The sequence below is a fragment of the Pleurodeles waltl genome, chromosome 3_1 (genome assembly GCF_031143425.1).
Source record: "Pleurodeles waltl isolate 20211129_DDA chromosome 3_1, aPleWal1.hap1.20221129, whole genome shotgun sequence".
Lineage (NCBI taxonomy): Eukaryota > Metazoa > Chordata > Amphibia > Caudata > Salamandridae > Pleurodeles > Pleurodeles waltl.
In genome coordinates this window covers 1,611,318,356-1,611,337,407 of record NC_090440.1, presented here as the reverse complement: position 1 = coordinate 1,611,337,407, position 19,052 = coordinate 1,611,318,356, and the positions used below count along the sequence as shown (strand labels likewise).

At 44.7% G+C, this 19,052-nt stretch overlaps 1 protein-coding gene across 2 annotated transcripts in view; it reads left to right on the top strand.

Moving 5' to 3' along the window:
• GALNT3 (polypeptide N-acetylgalactosaminyltransferase 3) overlaps positions 1-19,052 on the top strand; it is a 681,517-nt gene that overhangs the window by 112,509 nt on the left and 549,956 nt on the right. For both annotated transcript variants that reach the window (XM_069225259.1, XM_069225260.1), the window contains exon 2: positions 12,767-12,915. The gene's annotated coding sequence lies outside the window, so the exon portion shown is untranslated. The remainder of the gene's footprint in view (positions 1-12,766; positions 12,916-19,052) is intronic.

Here is a 19,052-nt window from a genome sequence, read left to right as displayed (position 1 = left end):
TCATAACATGAAGTCTTTCAGATTTCGTTCCCAGGAGAAGCAAAGTCCTCTTGTAAAAAGTCTGTGGTTTACCCACGAAAAGTCATACCCATTTGTCCTTGAAAGCTTTGTAGTGCGGAAACATGGACTGAGATCATGTACATTTGTCACAACCTGTTTGGAGTCACACAGAAAGGAGATGTTCCTACGACAGATTGGGGAAAATGTCGAACTGTTGCAACCTGGAGACTGGTGATAAATTTTAATTGGATGATGCCCCTTCAACGTAATATGAACTGATACTTTTGACAAATCTGAACACTTTTTCTGAATTAAAATAACAATGGACATTAGAACTTTGTTCTCAGCAGTCCAGTCTGAGAGTTGAAGCAGTCCCAGTCTTGTCTTGGTCGGAGACAGATGATTTCCTGATGCTTGCAGATGCCTTGCTGACCAGATGCTTTGCTGATGAAGATTCTATGAATGCTGTATCCCTATTAGAGATATCTTCCTCTCTGCCATTTGCCACGGCCCTTTGAAATGCCCATTTAGATTAGATATGCCACCATGTTGACACTTTTATTTTTAGTTTTAGTTAGTGACCTGCAGCCCAAGTTATTTTTTCAAATGATTTTTCTTCTTTTTGTATTTTGCCCACATGGGTTCCGCCCCACACATGTATTTCCGATATTTGGTTAGCTGTAGAGTTGACCTGTGCCCAGCCAAAGATTGACTCTGCTAAATTTGAATTGACTAATGATTGTGCAATCTCATTACTGTCAACACCCGGGCAGTGCGCGCTCTATTGGCGACTAGAATGCAAAAACCCAGCACACTCAAAACAACGTAATTTATGCATTGTGCTGATATGTTGTTGTTTAACCTTTTGCATTGCAGAGTTCAATCCTGAAGACTTATTTTTAATGTGCTTACAAATGCTGTTCATTTACAATGTATTGCTGCAGGCTTTCAGAGTGTGTTAGGGTATGGTCCCTTTCCAGGGCCTTCTAGAGACTTTCCCTGCAACATGCCTGGGTGTGGTTGTAGGCTGGGCCAAGACTCTATAAAAAGGAGCCAGCCCAGCTCCTGGTGCTCACTATTCAGAGGTCCCGGTGCAGAGCAGCAGCTACTTCCTGAGCTCCTGTCCCGTTGGCCTATTTGATCTTCCAGACATCTGACTTTCATTCTTCATTTGGAGATCCTTGTTGTGGGCGGTAAGACGGTGGTTGGGCTGGCCTCCCGACGCCGTTATCGAGAACTCTCATGTTCTTGGGCCTAATTCTTTTATGATTTGACAGAGTACTTTGCGCGTGTGAAATATGTGCGTGAGTGTTTGTGACATTTGCAGGGTGACTTGCGAATCGGCAAGACGTATGGTTCGTTTCATGATAATTTAATCTTGTTAATTATTGCACACTACCATTTCTTGACATTTACATGGTGGCTTAAGAATCGGCAAACGCCGCGCGATTCGCTTTTTGGTGTTTTAACCTTGTTGTTCATTGCGCGCTACCATTTCTTGACATTTACATGGTGGCTTAAGAATCGTCAAAAGACGCGCGATTCGTTTCATTGTACTTTGATCTTGTTATTCATTGTGAGCTGTTATTTCTTGGCATTTACATTGTGGTTTACGAATCGGCAAGACGCACGATTCTCTTCTCGAGTTTAATTCATGTTGTTTATTGTATGCCACTATTCTAAGATATTTATAATGTACTATTCGAGTTGACAAGTTAGGTGATTTGTTTTTCCTGAATCCATATTGTGTTATTCATGGTGCACAATCCTTTTATGGTGTTTACTATATATGTATATATAAATCTACAATATGCGCAATTTGTGTTGAAACATTTTAAGAGTACACAGAAGATCAGAGTGTCTAGATGCAATATTGTATGGTCCTAGTATGCATTCTCAAAAAAGGAATTATATGACTGGTTTAAATATTTGTCAGAACGTTTTGTTCTGATTCTCATGTAAAGGAAAGTACTTGAATAAGAAAGTTTTCATTTAATCCATCTTGATTCCCTTACAGGTATCCGGCCATCTTGAATCTTAGTCATTTTAAACTTAATTCTTAGATTGTTCATGTTTTCAGAATTACTATGCTTAGAATCCTAGTCCAGTATTGATTTCAGAAGGTATAATTTTCATATTGTGTGTTCTAACCTTGTTCTTACTACAGGTCTCCTTCCCAGCTGTTTCCCTTCCTAATCCCCTCTTGCCCTCTTGAACTCCCTTAGCCTCTGTGATTTATCTATCAGAGTCTTGGAGCTGTTCAGTGGTGGACGTGTTGGGAACGAGCGCAGACCCCGAGGATCTGGTGACTCTGACAATTACCATGTGATTTCTGTGTCACAGATATTCTTATGGAAGAAAGGAAGGAGGAGCTGTAAAAGACAGTGAGGGCATGGGTGACAGTGAAGGAGGTTGGGGGCAGAGAGAGGAGGAGATTGATGGTGAGGAGGTGCACAACATCCATGAGGGCTTGTTAGATTGTTACCTGTACTGCCTGGGGGAGGGTCTCCAGGGTGGGTTGCAGTGTGCCCTCTAAGGGTCTGACTCCTGAAGAGTTGCAGGACAGACAGGAGGAGAGGGTGCGCCAATTTGATTTGGAAAAGCTCAAAATGGAAATGGAGGCGAGGAGGCTGGCCATTGAGGAGAAGATGATGCTCTTGGCTCATATGCTTTGTTTAAGGGAACTGGATCAAAGGAGCCAGTCTAGTAGAGATGGTGGCAGCAGTACCTCAGTGCAGCCTGGGAGGAGGGTGCACATTCCTAAAGACCTGGTGAAGGGTTATAAGAGGGAGGATGATATCTACTTTGGTTTTAAGGGGTCTGAGTCTGCTGTCAACATGAACATGGTCCCTGAAGCACATTGGGGGGGTGGGGGGGAGGGGTCTGTGGAAGCACTTCTAGGTAGAGGGGAGCAGCACTCTGACATCCTTAGGGGATCCTCAGGGACTCAAGCTATCAGGAAGGGTGCCCTACTCACAAGATATGGTCTCACCCCTTAGCGGTACAAGAAAAAGTTTAGGTTCTACAAAAAGTTGACTCTTCTTTGCAGGTCACTGGATGGTTGGTGAAGGGTAGTAAGGTAACAACTTATGAGGGGGTTTACAACTTAATTGATTGGGAACACTTGTACAGTCTTTGTTTTCCAGAGCTGTGCCAGCACCTGATTGACAGCAAGCTGACTGACCCCAGGAACCTTGCGCAGGAAGCAGATCGTTGGGAGAGGACCAGATGGGTCATGTGAGGGGGGGGGGTAGGGGATCCCAAATGTCCCATGTGGACCATGGCACCCATTGGTACTCAGTCACAGGGTTTGGCCAGTGTAGCCCTTAGGGAGGAGCTGGTTCCAGGTGGGTGGGAGCCAGCTGAGATGACCCTTGTCTCACCAGGGGACAGTAAGATGGTCCAGAGGTCCTTTGTGCCTGAGAACACTAACAAGTACAGGCAGTGGGTGACCATCAATGGACAGAAGGTGGAGGCTCTGAGAGACACAGGAGCCAGTATGACTGAAGTCACCTGGTGTCTAAGGAGCAGATAGTTTACCATGCACTTCACCAAGTAGTTGAGGTAGAGAACTCAGAGTGCATCTGCAGGGTGCCGCAGTACCCTTTGAATGGGGGCGGTGGTCTCATTTGCCTTGAGAGTATCTGTGATCCCAACCATGCCTGTAGATTGTCTGCTTGGCAATGACCTGGAGGATTCCCCTTGGAAGGAGGTGGAACACAGGTCACACTTGGAGATTTTGGGTCTGCCTGGTGGGTGTGTGTGTGTGTGTGTGTCCATCTGCTCAAAGACAGCCCGTAAGGGAGATCAGGAGGTCATGGAGCCTGAAAGAGTGCTCCAGGTGCCTGCCAGAAGGAGGAAGGGCAAGGGGAAAGAGAAACCCACCCCAGAAGTTCCCACGATCAGGGAGGAGCCTGAACTTGAGGGGGACACCCTGGAGCCTACAGGGGAAAAAGTGTCTGAACTGGGAGAGGTACCCGAGCGGACTTTGTGACAGCAGGAAGGGGGACCCACCAGGGAAGCATTCTGTGAGGCACAGAAAACATGCCCTACACTCTGGAGGGTTTGCGGCAGCAGGCGGCAGACCAGACGTCTGGCAAAGAGTCTGGATCACATTTGATCTCCTGGAATGACGGCCTCCTATTTAGTGAGTCTAAGGTTGCTGAGCCTGGGGCAGCCCTTGTGCTGGTGGTACCCCAGTGGTTCAGAGCCTCTACTGAGTCTGGCCCATGATGTGTCTTTAGCTGAGAGGCTTGTGACACACTTTTACTGGCCCCAAATGCGCAGGCACTCAGATGCGCACTGTAGGGCTTGCCAAACTTGTCAGGCAAGTGGCAAGAGTGGGGATAAATGTAAGGTTCCTCTCCAACCTTTTCCTTTTGTCAGCACCCCCTTTGAAAGGGTTGGTATTGACATTGTGGGGCCTCTGGATCCCAAGACAGCCATGGGCAACTGGTTTATCCTGGTCTTGGTGGACCATGCCATCGGGTATGCAGAAGCCATTCCTTTGAGATCAGTCACTGCCCCTGTGGTGGGACGTGCATTGATGGGGCTTTTACCCACAGGTGGTATCTGACCGGGTTACCAAATTCATATCCACATATATGAAGTCTCTGTGTAAGGAGTGTGGGCTAACCTACAAGTTTACCACTCCTTACCATCCCCAAGGAAACAGCCTGATTGAGAGATTCAACCGGTCCTTGAAGGGCATGATTATGGGCCTGTCAGAGCCCTTGAGGGGGTAAGAGGGACGTCCTCTTGCCATGGCTTCTGTTTGGTACAAGAGGATCTTGGATTTAGCCCTTTTGAGTTGTTAAAGCTCCCCTCACAGGGTGGCCATATGAGTCTGGTTAGGAAAGGCTTGGAGAAGGCCTCCAGTAAGCCTACCCCTTCCCCCCAGGATGTATTCAGTTACATGCTGGCTTTTAGGAACCAGACTTCCTGATTCGGGAAGCTCACCCAAGAGAACCTGGAAGCAATCCAGGAAGATATGAAACAGTGGTATGACCAGAATGCCACTCTGGTTGAGTTTCATCTGGGACAAAAAGTTTTTGTGATGGCCCTAGTGGAGCTTCCCACTCTCCAAGACAAGTGGACTGGGTCTTTTGAGGTAGTGGAGCGCAAAAGTGCTGTCACCTATCTGGTGAACTTGCAAACTCCTGGCAACCCTTTGCATGTGAACCCCCTCAAGCTTCATTTTGAGAGGACAGAAGTGACTATGCTCTTGGCAACAGATGATCGGGTGGAGGAAGAGAGTGAGGCTCTTTCTGACCTCCTATCTGGCAAAGAGAAATATCGTTCAGTGAAGGGTGTGAACGTCTTCCCCCCCCTCACAGACCCTAGAATAACAGAGGGACTGTTGCCAAGTGTTGGGACAGTTTGCCTCCCTCTTTTCTTTGATCCCAGGGGTCACTTGTGCACACATGATGTGAACACTGGGGACAGTCCACCTTTGAAACATAAAATGCATAGGGTGACTGACAAGGTTAGAACCAGCATTGAGGAAGAGGTATACAAAATATTAGCTCTTGGGGTTATTGAGTTTTCAAGTAGCCCTTGGGCCAGTCCTGTGGCTTTGGTCCCAAAAGCTACTGCTCCTTGTGCCACTCCCAAACTCAGGTTCTGGGATTACCGGGGACTCAGTGCAGTCACAAGCTGATGAGCTAATTGATTGGTTAGGGTTGCTAAATATCTAAGTATTTTTGATCTGACCTCTGGATATTGGCAGGTTGCTCTGACTGAGGTGGCTAAGAAGAGGTCTGCATTTTCTACCCCAGATGGGCACTCTACAGATAGTCCAGCGGCCTCACAAAGGCTGTGGCACAGTGACCGCTTTCTGACCACATTGGGAGAAATGTGAATGACACCCTAGCACAGGAACAGAGGTAGTTGCTGCAGAGTGAAGTGTCTCCTCCTCCCCTAGCATGGCCACTCAGGGTGTTAGCCAAAAAGGAGAGCTTCAGTAATGAAGCCACCTTTGTGAGGGGAGTAGCAGCAACACCCCTGAGCAGGATGCCTTTTGTTCCTGCAGACAAAGTGAAGACTGAGTCAAAGAGGGAAAACTCACCCCAAACCGGTTCTACCCTCTGAAAGCCACACCTCTTGGATGGGCTACCTAGCTCCTAATGATGAGAAATGGACATGCCGTCTTGAGAAGAGCAAGAATGTGTCACTCTGGGATAGCCAGATGTCCCACATCACACAAATGTTGTCACTAGGTAGGAGAGGACCCAGTAGAGCATTTGCTAGTGACTGCATGGTCCCCTCAGGGTACTTTCCTGGGATAAATATCGCACTTCTGGCATTCTGATCCTGAGATGATGCTGGAATCAGAGAGAAGACTGAAGATGGACTGCCTAGCTGCCCTTGGACTGACACAAAGAGAAGCTGCACTGTTGGAAGGCCTGAACTTGCTGTACTTTGGGCTAGGAAAGTTTCTACCGTGCCTTTTGCTCCTGGCTCGTGGAGAAGTTGATTCCAAGTCACAACCTACAGCAGTGACTCCAAGGATTAGCTGGCTGATCTCCTGGAATCAACTTCAGGGACACAAGAGCTGAAGTAGCCCAAACTGACAAGTTGACAGCCTTTGCAGATGCTTTACCACTATGAATCACCAGGCACCCAAGAGGACACATCCGAGATAGCCCAAAGTTGCACCTGAGTCTGTCTGACCCAGGAGTGCTATCCAAGTCCAGATTCTTCACACCTAAGGGACATTAGCCCCCACCTAAGGATTTCACCCCAACCGTGGTGCAGGCTCATAAGTAGCCCTGCATCGGCTGGCCTGCTACTACAACCTAGAGGACTTCGAGGGACCCAGATCTCTGTGGCCAGGTTCCTCCTACTTCATGCGTGGGGCACCCACAGAGATACCCCTGTCAAAAGCACCACAACCGGAGCATTCTTTGAGCATCTTTTGCCTGCATCCCTCAGCATCAGGAACATTCCATTGACCTTTATGGTGTTTGTCCTGTAAAGTTTGGATTTTGCTTCAAAAACACTCTGGTGACCAGGTAACTGGCCATATTGTCCACTCTGGCCCCCAAGACCTCTGTCCTGCTAGAACTGGTCGTCCAACCCGGACCAGAGTAGCCAAACTAACTGTTTCAAACTTTTCAAAAGTTTTCAAAGTTTTTATTGACCAATGCTTGTTTGTGGTTGCATTTAAAAGTTGTTCTAGCCTAAAAAATCGGTGTATCTGGAATTCTTCAGTGGATTTTGTTCATCGTGGTCTCTATAAATTCATTTAAAAAAATGATCTATTTTTTTAAGTTGGGGTCTTCTTTCTTTTGTGTTGCTGCTTTTTTATTTAATTGTTAGGAGCTGTTCAATGCTTTATATATAATTCCTTTTCTAAGCCGCTCGCAGCCACATCTTCCCAGGGTTGAGCTTGAGATTACGTAAACAAGCCTGACGGGACCAAGTCTGTATTTGTGAGGATATTGCATGATAAGGCCCTACAGCCATATCATGTAGTAAACCTACCTCCTAACAATGTTTTATCCTTGTTAGCACTCGATTTGGGAGCTTACAGAACACTGAGGATCCACAGGAGGGGAACCTGGAATATGTTTTGAGAGCCGTTAACACAACTCCATTCCAGCTTACTTCAAGAGACTCTGTGGACACTACAGAGAATTGTTGGCAGCTTAATTCACGAGGACATTACCAATCGGTGGAGGTTGACCTGGGCTGACTCAGCGTAGTTCTATGGTTTGAGATTGAATGAGGTCTAGTAACTCTTCTTTGTTTTTCTTGTGTGCTGTCCTCCCTTATGTCATTCAATGCATCCTTTCTGGGTGCCAGCAGCACACATCTTAATATTTGTATTGAATTGCCGGATGACCTTTACTAGTGGAACTCATAACTTGCATAAAGAGTGCTGTGTTGTGTGGTAATCCAGTCTCATTGAAAATAAACAGTACTTGATTTTTCCCCTGTGGGATGTGGAAGGAGTAGAAATATATCAGCTATATAACAGCTTTTCACCACACAACCATCTATGCTAAAATTTAAAAAAAAAAATGTTCTAACTACTTCATGGTGATTTGTGTCAAAGGCCGCTGGTGTGCACAGCAGGATTGGATTCCTAATTCAAAGAGCCAACTTTTTGAGGAGGTGCTCCCTTATGATGTCCTGGCCCGAACTTTAAATGATCGCATTCTAGTAAGTTCTGTAGGTTAGGTCAACCATTCTCCATCTTTTGTCAGTGTCAAAGTTCTATTGATCCTACTGTTGCAAGGCAGTGGCCTAGTGAACATTAGGACAACCAGCTGGGAAACGAGTTTAAGGATGGAGAGCTATTGAAGGTGATGGCACAGTAAAATATAGTTCTTGTTAATGAGGAGGCGAGCAGAAGGGGATCTGCATTGTCACTGTAGAAAAATGGGTTTGTCCCCAAAAAATGCACCCTGAATTTGTTTCTCAACTAATTTTGGGACTTTTTACTGAGAATGAGTCTCACGACACGTCTCACTCATGGTAATCACATGGTAAATGGATTGTGCATGTTTACCACCAGTGTCTACCTTTTGAGATAAGGCAGCTGCAAAGCAGCCAGGGTACAGTTCTTTTGGCTGTTTACACATGGACACAGGGCTGGCTTTAGCACTGGTGGTGACCTGTGCGACAGTCTTTTTTGGCACCCCATGACCACCTCCTCTGATTCACTCACTACCACTCAGCAAATGTGCCCCTCATCTCTCCATAATCCCCCCTTTCACATACATTAATTTGTTTTAAAGCGCTTGTGAAAGGCTGGCTTTACTAATCACGCAGCTATCCACATAAAATATAGTTCTGTTCTTTGCTGCAGGCATATTAACCCTCTGTGCAAAGCTGCCGCTAGACAAAACTCCGGTCTCTCTCTAGCAGGAACATTAATCACATGCATTTTAATTGTTTCCTAAAGGCTGGAAGCACAAGGAACTTTTCAGCAGGTGCTTTTAAATCGCAGGTTTCGTGAGCCATTGCTGAACACAGCACCCCCCCCCCTCACTGAGGTCAGAGCCCCCCAATCCAGGTCAGCACCCGGGGCGGCCGCACTGCTCGCACCACCCTAAAGCTGGCCCTGCATGGACGCGTGTGCACAAATGGTGGCTGCGCATGTGAGACTACTGTCATGTGGAGCCCAATAACTTTGCATGGATAGTCGAATGCAATGATGACACTACAGGGTTAGCTATTGGCCTGGGATAGGACTTAAAATATTAGCCAGCACTCACAGGGAAGTCAGCATGATTTATTGTTTTGTCTGCACTGAGGCTTTAAGGCAGAGTCCCTTTATATGCATAATAAAGTGTAGTTTTACTTTCCTTAGCACTTCAAAGTCAAGTGAGGTATGAAACTGGGGTGGAAAGTGTGCATCTAGTTCATATTTGCAGGTCCCAACAGCATACATGTACACTTTAGAAGTCATCCAGAATTGCTCAGAATCAGATCCTAGGGCTGTTAATTATTTCTTCCTAGCAGAAGGAACAAAAGCCACCCCACACAAAAGGAGTAATTAATAGTGCCTCCCTCATCTTCTAATGCAAAAAGAACAGTTGATTGAAGGAATGTAGACCAAATCAAACATACAACCCCAGTCACAGTTCTGGGTTTAATCCATCAGTTTTTTTTCTCACCATGCTTTTCCAGTTTGGACCCAGCCATATGCAAATCAGTCTTGACACTGTTCCCCATGGGAACAGTCCAGCCGGAACTGCCAGGCCAGGTCCTCCTTGGACCAGAAACAAGCATCCTAGGACCGGTTTCAGTGTATTACCCTTCTTAAGCCAGGCTAGCTTGATTCTGGTGGCATAGTGAGCACGGGACCCACGTCTGGGCATACCCTTCCCTCTTGGGGTGACAAATGCAAAAAGTAGAGTTGATGGACGGAATGTAGACCAAATCAAACATTCACCCCCAGTCACAGATCTGGGTTTAATCCATAAATTTGCCAGGCCAGGTCCTCCTTGGACCAGAAACCAGCATCCTGGAACCGGTTTCGGGTTATCACCCATCTTCTGCCAGGCTAGCTTGAATCTGTTGGCATAGAGAGCATGGGCCATCACGCCCCCTTCCCCAGAAGGACTAGAACTTCTTGTGGGGCCCACCAAAGGGGAGCCCAAGGACGGCTGCAGCAGTGCTCAAAACTGTTCAGGAGCACCAACAGAGTTATCACCGCCTCCTGCCCGAAGTGGGAGCTTAAGAACCTGGGAGGCAGCTGGGAGTGGGCTCCCCATGCTGTCCCAACATGAAAAAAAGGATTGGGTGTCCAAGTGGGACCAAGGCACCCCCTTACAAAAGGAAAAAGAGAAGGGAAAGCTATGCGACTCTCCCCATGGGAGATTCGCTAATACAATACTCACTGCTTTCCCTGAGGAGGTCCCCATAATGCCTCAGGTGAGACTAATTTACATATTTGTCTTGACTTGTGGTGGCCCTAGGAGGCACCAGTAATTGATTCTGAAAGTTGTGTGTGTGTGTGGGGGGGAGTTACCCAGAAGTAATCTTTTGAAAACTGACCCTACATTTGTGGGGTGAATGAATCTTTGACCCTCTCCGATTTTCAAATATTTATTTAAAGCACTTCCAAGGCTGGAGCGTTTGCTTTTCATTTGGGGGTGTAGTGCCCATTAGGGGCTGGTTCAATGAATGTGTTGTATGTAGCCTGATAGTGGCACTCTCGAGAGCTGTTTTTATGGTTGCATTTTATGTGGCCTGAAAGTATAAAAATAGCACACAGAAAAATGCCATGTTCATTTTATAATGCTTTATTGATTTCACATGTTGACACTGATTACTTTTAATGGTTAATATGCTTTATTGATAATAAATGCATTTACACATGGTTATTATTAATTATTGTATTTGCACACACATTTATGGTGAAGCCTTGTTAAATGAAACTCACAAAAGGTGATGGGAGGCTGCATGCAATAAGTCTAACTACTGGCAATAGCTCTCCAATCCATCATTCTTTTGCTCACCAAGGCACCTCAGTTTGCAGCCAATCATCTGCAAATTAGTCTTGACCCTACTCCTCATCGGAGCAGTTCAGCCCACACTACTAAACAGGGTCCTCCCTGAACCGGAACACAAACAACTGAAGACCGTATTTGCCCTAGTTATGGGCTCATCAGCCGGGTACAGCTTGGTTTCAGTGATATAGTGAGCATAGTACCCATGTCTGGCAAACCCATGCCAATTGGGGCGGTACATGAAACACACAAGGTGGTGGGAGACTGCTTGCAATAAGTATAACTACAGGAAATAGCTTCCCTGATAAAGACAATAGGCCTGTTTTAACTAAAGTGTTACCCCCTATACTGTGATGCTTGTGATGAGTTGTTTGTTATAGTTGGGGGGGCACTGTGATTTTGAGGGTCATGATCCTTTGAGGTCAAATGTGATTCCATAATGTAATCCAAGGTATTTTTGATATGCCTTATGTATGTATTTGTAAATTAGTGCTTAGCATTTAGCAGTTTTTGTGTGTAATAAATGTACAATCATTTATTGGGTGTTATTACTGAATGTCAGAAAATGCTGATAACTAGCCCACACCACCTCCCCTGTGTAGGCCTTAGACTGCTCTGCTTTGCTACCCTGAGAGTCAAGTGCTACAATGGGGGTGCTTAGTTCCAGTGGCGTAACAAAACTTGAGAGGACCCCCCTGCAAAGTTCACAGTGGGCTCCCATCCAAAACTCGCTCAGAAGCTCTCAGGTCAGGGTACTGGCCTCGGGGTCCCCTGGAGCTCAGGGTTCCCCCTGCTTCACAGCGGCCTTTCTTACGCCACTGCTTAATTCCCAATAAGTAGAAATTGGGACCTATTACTTGTGCAGGCCTCACTTCCTTCACAACTAATTAACCAGTTTCCTACTATCACCTACTGTTTCCAAACAATAGTCAAAACACCATCCTATCTTTTGCTGGCATCTAAGGCTGGAGCCTGCTTTGTGTCAAAAATTCCTTCCACACTTGGACCTTACATACTATTGGCTTTCACCCGAACTGCCAAATGTCTGGTGTAGTGTATGACTCTGGGCCTACCTACACTTAGCCACAACCCCCTGTTAATCTGATACGTTTGGTAGTACCACAGAGTCCAAATCTAACTGATCCAGCTGCGGGTATCTTGGTCCTCCACATCCTCCTGGGCTGATTTGGGGGTTCGTGTCCGCATTTTCACCTCCAGAGGAGAGCTTCTCCGACAAGTATGTCTTCACACCCAACATCTTTATCCACACAAGTATAACTCAGTAGGAAGAGTGAGCTACACCTGCCAGGTGTCCTTTTTCCAGAAAAATTCTGTTTACTTAGGAAATGTGACTGCTGTGACCTCAATAATTTTGGGGAAAACATCATTCATTAAGTTTTGAAACCTAGAGATAAAGTGAGTAAAAATAATTAATTATTACTGATAACGCAGTGACCAAACTAATAGTTGTTGAATAAGTACATCCCAGTCATATTTCAACGCACCCCTAACAAATTGGTAAATCCATACCTTTATAATGTCTAGCTGATTTACAGCGTGGTTAATTGACAATATATGTGCTGAGTCATATAAAACTCACTCACACCATGAGGCATTAGGCCTGCAGTCAGAGAACACGCCTCTTTCATTATTCTAGCAACCGGCCCCTCTGCATTTTCCCATCATTATCATCGGCATCCTTTCCAACTTAGTAATACATGGCATTAAGTGGAGCAAGAGGGGTTTGCTTGTAGCCAGGGATGTTATTTGTTATACTGGATGGTAACACATTCTTTATTCAGATTGCAGGAAGAACACAGAAGATGCTGCTATTGCATCTCTCCACTTCCACTGATACGCAGCAATGCAAGTTCTTTTACAGTTGCACAGAGGCAACCAGCTACAGCAAAACATAAAATGATGTAAGTGAGAAAATTCATTCTTTGACTTGGTAAGTGAGCAACAAAAAATGTGACAGTTTAGCATACGTTATTTATTAGTCTGTCTAAAACGGAGAGTTTCACCTTAGTACTGAACAGTTCTTCTATTCCCTAAACTAAGGTCATACAACTCAACACCAGTGCACAGCAATAGCCTTGTTCTCATGCGCCAAGACCTAGTGTGTGTGTAAGATGATATAAACATGTAATGAAAAGCAATGAGACACGTTCAGCGTCTCCCACAATGGCACACCGGTTCACACCCACATCTTCAATTAATAAAGATTTGAAGTCTGTTTCTTTACTATTCCCCTTACACGTATCTACGTCAGGGGTCGAGTTCTTTGAATTCATAATGTCCAAATACATAGATCACACACTGACTGATAAAACACCCTCCGCGGTTGGGTTTCAGCCTCTGTCACAAGGTTCATTAAGCCAACACTCACTTAGCTTGCTCTGCTATTCTAAGCAAGTGGGTGCTCTTCCTGGCTCCACTGCACCATTATTGACCGCTGTAGGCCTACAGAAATTAATCTGGTGACACCCTTATTTACAATTCCAAAACTTTATTCGGTACTTCGACCATCAAAGTTAATAACATGCATCATAATGCATAATTCAGTACCCCATGACATATATAAAAATGTACTATTAAAACTCATGAAATTTACACATAAGCCACCTTAAAAATCAAAATAAAATTGCTATAAAATGCAAAATACCAGTGCAACGGGGATACCTACACAAGATTTAACATTTTTATCGGCTAAACATCATATATCCCTCAGTGATTTATCTTTCTGCATGAAAAGGCCATGACAATAATTCAGTTCACCTGTATCATTCGGATTTCCGTTGGATAATAATTGCAAAAGAGTACAAGCAATATAATGTCAATATTAATCTCCTCAGCAGATACACAGCTATAATAACAATGTTGGGTAATCCATAAAATACCCATACAAGAATACAAACCGACATTGGATGAAACAACTAAAACAAATTTAACACCCATACCTAAAACTTCAATCAAAACCGAATTCTGCATAAAGTGCATACAGATAAATTGTATTATACAAAGTAAAATCTTTTCTGCCTTTACCACAATCTGAAAACACACAGTACATTGATGTAAATTATTTCTTTAGCTTACCACGCTTTATCTAAACGTTAAATAAAAAACGACTGAAGAAAAATACAACTGGAATTGATGTATCTGACCTCACGAAATGCTCGGCTTCGATGTAGTGGGTGACTCCTAGCTTTAAACATAATGGATGGAGCAATTTCCTACGTAGGTCACGGTACCCTGAGCATACAAATATTAGGTGCTCTATAGTTTTGGGAGATGATCCACATCCTGGGCACAGTATAGAGGCTGGATCTCCTTGCCACTTTGATGTAACCGCTCTCGTTGGAAAACTACCAAGTTTAAATCTCACATATAGGCTCTTCGCCAATGATGGAGTAATGAGATCCAAATAGGGTTCAAAAGCCGGGGCTGGTTTAAATACCAGCAACTGTTCTGTCAAATGCCCTTTTGGCTCACTAGTATTGATATAATTATTCACGTATGACCAAAAAGCCATTTTCAAAAGTTTTGCATCACCTTTAGAAGTAGACTGCAGTGCATCCCAATTCTGGATAATCTTAACTTCATACACCACCTTTGTATGAAACTTAACCATGGGATATTTGCTGCTTCCTTGTAGGTTGACAAATCCTTCAAGAAGTCCCTAGAATCCTTTTTAATTCAGGAATCGACCAGATCCGGATCCAAAACAACAGGGGCTTAAATTGAGCCAAGTCAGCCACTCATCTCTGGCCCAGATCAAAATACAGAAAATGACAAGGGTACTTACTGGTAAAGAAACCAGAGCACTAACAAAATAGTTCTCGGCCACCTGCAGTTTTTGCAAATCGACATAACAGCTGATTTCTGCATCACATAGGGCGGGACTCTAGGCTTTAGCCCTGTGGGCCTCTTTTCCCAGGGAAATGGAAAGGTAAAAGAAATTATTTTGAAATCAAAGTATGGCTTTAGATCTATGTGAGATTAACAATGAGCTTTTAGTAATTTGTGACCCCCATTTATACTTATCAGTCAGGGCCACCCCCAGATAGTCAAACCCATAAACCCTTTCCAAGCACTCTATACCACCCTTGACAACACGGCTTCTGGTTGCATTTTTGCTAAAAAACCATAAGCTTGGTCATATTTAATTCTTGTGCCCTGTTTTCACAAAACTCCATAAATTTATCAAGCAGGCCCAATGGACATCTAGATAGTAAAAGGACATAATTGGCGAACAATAGAATGGGAATTTTAATCCCTTCAAAATTGGAGAGTCATTAATACATTCCAATAGCGCCTTAAACATATCATTGATATATAATGTAAACAGGGTATGTGCCAGTACACACCCTTGTCGCACCCCCCTTGAAACGGCAATGCGCTTTGTCAATTCTCCATTACACCCCCTATCTCACCTGCACATAATTCCCCTCATGCACCCTAATTACAAGCACTAATAAGCTCTCCAGGACCCCCGTCATCTAATACACTCCAGAGTTTTTCACATGGGACCAAATCAAACGCAGCACACAGATCGACTAAATGGCACATACATTTTTTTATTGCTAAGCAAGACATATTTCAAATATAAAAGAGAAAATATGAATACCTGGTCTAAGGTACTTGTCTTAGCACGGGACCCTACCTGGAGGGGGATCAATATCTCTTCCTTATCCAGCCACACCTATAATTTATTAACACTTGCCTGGCAAAGACTTTCTTGTAAATTATCTACAAACTCCTCTATCTAGTTACTTACACTGATACATTTGCAATATCTGGCACATCTCGAGTCTGCAGTCACCAGGTGGGTATACTCACCTGAATCCTCCACCACTTACAGTACTGAAGATTGTAAGATTGCTCAGTCAATCAATTTTTGAGTAACAATAATTTATGTATAAGCGGAAAGATCAAACCATTGAATCAGCGTCACTCACATGCTTTACATCAGATCACATTGCTACTTGCAGTATGATGTTAGAGGCCATATATAGTCCATTCTTTGAATTATCACAACCCTGTCTAGCACAATATTAAAATATCAACCTCAAAATAAAGTTTATTTCTCTTGAGAAGTAACTTAAACATAAATACCTGCTGTTTCCCTCTACCTAAAATGTGAAAAATTATAACCTTCACACATACCCACCAATGTGCCCCTTCAAATAACTTTTGACATCCACAATTTGCATACTCTCGAAGTAGCGTAAAGGCACTAAAAAAGTAACTCTGATGTTATTTTACAATTTTGTTGGGGATAGCAAAGCATTAAGAATATTCCTCTTCATGAATTTCTCTTTACTTTGTCAATTTTTTTGCATTGTTGCCATGTCTTAGAGAAGTAGTTCTGATACAGAAAGTATTTAGTTTGTTGTATGAAACATCTTACTGATTTCTTGCTTCAGATAGCAGCTAGAGTCTATCTCTATAATTTTGTATGAATATCTTTATTTTGGTGGGGGAAATCCTCTGGGTTTGTTGTTATAAATGACCCTCAATGCTGATCATGACTAATACTTCCCTGAGCTCTTTGCTCTTTGAGGCAGTCCCACCAGATTGACATTGTTATGGCACAACAGTTCTTCCAGATTATTGCTTTTGCCATCTGTTTCCTTAGTTAAATTGGAGTACGTTGATGCTCCAAGTTTGATTGTTGCAGAGTCCTAAACTCAAAGCTGCAGCAGTCTGTCACGGGAACATTTTCATGGCCTGTCTGATATTGAACACTGATAAAAGTGTCACTGTTTTTGATTCTTCACTGTGCTACACTTCACAGCCAATGACTTTAAGGAAATGCCTCTTTTTGCATGATCACCCTCAAGGTTTTTGGGGCTGCTGGTTTTTCGACCCTGAAGGTGCACTGAGGCCTTCTAACAAGACCTCTGTGCCAGTACTCTTACTCCTAAAAGGTATATGTTTGACTGACTCACCTACAGTTGGCATACTTTATCTTATGAGTCCCTAGAATATGGTACCCGGGTGCCCAGGGCCTGTACTGTACGTTAAAGTGGCCCACATGGACTGCAGCCTTTATAGTGCCACCATGAGTGTTACAAAGCACCCAGCCTACCGTTGCTGGCTGGCTGAGCAGTTTTGAACTGCTAACTCCAGTTTGCTATTTAAAATAATGCCAAAGTCCACACCTTTCTTTTTTAAATATATACGTCACCCCTAACGCAAGGGGCTGTATATTACTATGTAGGTCATTTTTTTAATGTGTCCTAACAGTAAAACCCCCTAATTGTCATGTTTATGTAAAAAGGCTAGTAGCCCCATTGAATCTGACTTGATGACCAAGTAGCATTTAATGTAATCTTTAGAAAGGTGCCACCCTATTTCCATTAACCTTGTATAGTTCCTGGCCATGAGACAGCCTTCTGCCCTCTTGGGGTAGGTGTGATTGACTCAAGGGACACAAAGGTCCTGACTTTGGAAGAGGAGTACCTCTCCCTGGCAGGAAGGCCAAACGGTATGTGAGGTCAAAAAGTGAGCTTCAGAGGAGAAGCCCCTTTTGAAGGCAAATGTTGGACACACACATGAGGGTCTGCTCTTTTGTTCTGATTGACAAATTGGTGACACAGAGGGGGAAACAGTTGCAAAACCAGTTTTCCTGTAGGCGTGTAACCCTTGGGTAGCTACACGTCTAGGGTGCATTACCCAGCTCTGTAGGAAAGTACCATCTTGCCTGGCATGTTACCCCCATATTTCACTGTATATATGTTGTTTTAGTCTGTGTCACTGGGACCCTGCCAGGCAGGGCCCCAGTGCTCATAAGTATGTGCCCTGTATGTGTTTCCTGTGTGATGCCTAACTGTCTCACTGAGGCTCTGCTAACCAGAACCTCTGTGGTTATGAGCTCTCTGCTTTCCAAATTTGTCACTAACAGGCTAGTGACTAAATTTACCAATTCACATTGGCATACTGGTACACCCATAGAATTCCCTTGTATATGGTACTGAGGTACCCAGGGTATTGGGGTTCCAGGAGATCCCTATGGGCTGCAGCATCTCTTTTGCCACCCATAGGGAGCTCTGACAATTCTTACACAGGCCTGCCAGTGCAGCCTGCGTGAAATGAAATCCACGTTATTTCACAGCCATTTACCACTGCACTTACGTAACTTATAAGTCACCTATATGTCTAACCTTCACCTGGTGAAGGTTGGGTGCAAAGTTACTTAGTGTGTGGGAACCCTGGCACTAGCCAAGGTGCCCCCACATCATTCAGGGCAAAATCCCCTGACTTTGTGAGTGCGGGGACACCATTACACGCATGCACTATACATAGGTCACTACCTATGGATAGCGTTCCAATGGTAACTCCGAACATGGCCGTGTAGCATGTCTAAGATCATGGAATTGTCACCCCAATACCATTCTGGTATTGGGGGGACAATTCAATGATCCCCCGGGTCTCTAGCACAGTACCCGGGTACTGCCAAACTGCCTTTCCGGGGTCTCCACTGCAGCTGCTGCTGCTGCCAACCCCTCAGACAGGTTTCTGCCCTCCTGGGGTCCAGGCAGCCCTGGCCCAGGAAGGCAGAACAAAGGACTTTCTCTGAGAGAGGGTGTTAAACCCTCTCCCTTTGGAAATATGTGTGAGGGCTGGGGAGGAGTAGCCTTCTCCAGCCTCTGGAAATGCTTTGATGGGCACAGATGTTGCCCATCTCTGCATAAGCCAGTCTACACCAGTTCAGGGATCCCCCAGCCCTGCTCTGGCACGAAACTGGACAAAGGAAAGGGGAGGTGCCCAGAGCTCCACCAGTGTGTCCCAGACCTCTGCCATCTTGGAAACAGAGGTGTTGGGGGCACACTGGACTGCTCTGAGTGGCCAGTGCCAGCAGATGACGTCAGAGGCTCCTTCTGATAGGCTCTTACCTCTCTTGGTAGCCAATCCTCCTTCCTAGGTAGCCAAACATCCTTTTCTGGCTATTTAGGGTCTCTGCTTTGGGGAATTCTTTAGATAACGAATGCAGGAGCTCATCAGAGTTCCTTTGCATCTCCCTCTTCACCTTCTACCAAAGGATCGACCTCTGACTGCTCAGGACGCCTGCAAAACCGCAGCAAA